Source organism: Sprattus sprattus (genome assembly GCF_963457725.1).
Source record: "Sprattus sprattus genome assembly, chromosome: 1".
Taxonomy (NCBI): Eukaryota; Metazoa; Chordata; class Actinopteri; order Clupeiformes; family Clupeidae; genus Sprattus; species Sprattus sprattus.
The window spans coordinates 77,567,453-77,569,952 of record NC_137920.1 but is presented as its reverse complement, the minus strand read 5'-3'; the positions used below and the strand labels follow the sequence as shown (position 1 = coordinate 77,569,952).

Here is a 2,500-nt window from a genome sequence, read left to right as displayed (position 1 = left end):
ACCACAATCGCCGCCATTTTTTCCCCAAATCTTTATTTATTGGTGCCACCAATAAATAAAGCAGGATTCCAGTCAATGGAAAAATGGCCTCTCCCCACCGGCGATTGTTCTATCAGTTCTCACCACACAACGACATCTCATCTTTGCTCCTTGAATGTCGATATGTAATGGTATGGAGTTATTGAAACTTACTACGTGTAAAAAAGACATTGAGAGAAATTGAATGTATATTTTTTGAGTCTCAAGCCTATAAAGTTGCACTGGGTGCCTTTAAAAAGTTGTACTAAAAATGTTTTCAGTACAAAGAAGTGCAGTCATGTCTGGAAAGATACAGTTCAGAAAGATACAAATCAAAGCAATTTTATTATGTAAAAAGTGTTATTTCTCATAAAAGCACACACTAACATATAACATTATTTGTCTTGTTAAGGTAGCATCTTCAAACTCATTTTGAAAGCATATGGTCACATGAAAGACAGAGAAAGATATGTTCCCATAAATACCCAGGCTATGTGCTATATAGTTCGGTGGTTAAAAAAAACCGTAATAAAATGTAAGACAAGCTTTCACAGCACTGTCAACACTGTGAACTATATGGCCAAAAGGAAATACATAAACAACTAGAAAATGCATTTCCTGAAGGAAATACCAGTGCATGAAATGCAAAAGTTAAGAAAGAACGAATAAAAGAAAAGTGAAAGAAGGAAGGAAGAAAGGAAAGAACAGTAAAAGAAGGACAGAAGAGTTGAAGAAGGAAAGAAGAAAGGAATGAAGAGTGAAGAAAGGAAAGAAGAGTGGAAGAAAGAAAGAAGAGTGGAAGAAGGGAAGAAGAAAGGAAAGAAGAGTGAAGAAAGAAAATTAGAGTGGAAGAAGGAAAGAAGAGTGGAAGAAGGAAAGAAGAGTGGAAGAAGGAAAGAAAAGTGGAAGAAGGGAAGAAGAGCCGAAGAAGAAAAGAAGAAAAGAAAGAAGAGTGAAAGACGAAAGAAGAAAAGAAAAAGGTAAGAAGAGTGGAAGAAAGGAAAGAAGAGTGGAAGAAGGAAAGAAGAAAGTAAAGAAGAGTAGAAAGAAGGAAAGAAGAAAGGAAAGAAGAGAGGAAGAAACAAAGTAAGGAAAGAAGAGTGAACAAGAGTGGCTCTGGATAAAGACAGTAAAGAGAGAGTGAAAATATTGAAAGAAGGAGAAAAAAGTGAAGCAGAGAGATGGAGTGTGAGAGAAAGTAGAGTGAGAGTGATGGAGAGAAAAAAAAGTATAGTATGGAAGGTGTCTATTAATATTCCTAGTTATACAGTTGAATGGAGAGGTACAGAGAGAAGAGGACCCTTGGAGGCTTGCCGCAGCTGTCAGTGAAGCACAGGTGCAAGCCAGTTTAATTACCCTATTATGATGTCATAATGGCCTAATGTAAGTCAATGGGAAAATTAAGATTCGTTTTTCTTTAATAACTTAAAAAGTATAAAGTTTAGAAAAGTGAAAAATACATAGCATAAGTGTCCTTTACAAGACCTACGCGACAAAGTTTGAATGAAGTTTCTACGTTAAGCGGTTCGGGCTGAATTAATCGCAGAAAAAGGTAACAAGAATAAGAAGAAGAAGAAGAAGAAGAAGAAGAAGAAGAAGAAGCCTAGGAATAACAATACAGGGCATTTCATGCACTGTAATTAGATGTGTCAGTATGCATATGTCAATACGTTCAGGGAGACCCTTTCAGAGTCTTCTACAGTGATTCCATCCACCACAAAGCAGAATATTGAAAAACAAAAAATCTAAATGTTATTCAGTCACTCAATTGCCACGTCTTAAAACAGTAGATGCACAAACTAACTGCTACTTATTCAGTTTGAGCAACTAGGACTGGGAAACACACACACACACACACACACACACACACACACACACACACACACACACACACACACACACACACACACACACACACACACACACACACACTCACGCACATGCAAACGCGTTAGCACTCAGTTCACACTCAGGTTTCACATTCTTTTTTGTGATAGAAATAGCCACCCTGTGATTATAACAAAACAGTGCTTTTTTATGTGTGAAATGCTAATAATGCTTTTGACCGCCATTGACTATGGATCAATAAGGTATTGATGATGATGATGATCTGATATTGACTATATGTAAGACAAGCTATGTGGACACCAACAGAATATAAACATATCCCTGCTAATGAAACCTTTTGCGTGCAAGATGCATACACCTCTCTTGCATTAAATGACCACACACTGGAAATAAGCTTAAAAAGAATAACAATAATGTAAAGAGACTTTAGAGTAGGCATATACAGCCGCGGAAAAAATTAAGAGACCACTTCAAAATTATCAGTTTCTCTGGTTTTACTATTTATTGGTATGTGTTAAAGTAAAATGTACATTTTAGTTTTATTCTATAACCTACTGGCAACATTCCTACCAAATTTCAAATAAAAATGTTGTCATTTAGATCATTTATTTGCAGAAAAATGACAATTGGTCAA

At 36.0% G+C, this 2,500-nt stretch overlaps 1 protein-coding gene across 1 annotated transcript in view; it reads right to left on the bottom strand.

Annotated features, from left to right (window-relative positions):
- Positions 1-2,500, bottom strand: part of pitpnab (phosphatidylinositol transfer protein, alpha b) — a gene marked incomplete at both ends in the record, with an annotated part of 26,494 nt that overhangs the window by 10,980 nt on the left and 13,014 nt on the right. The gene's annotated exons all lie outside the window — the stretch shown is intronic.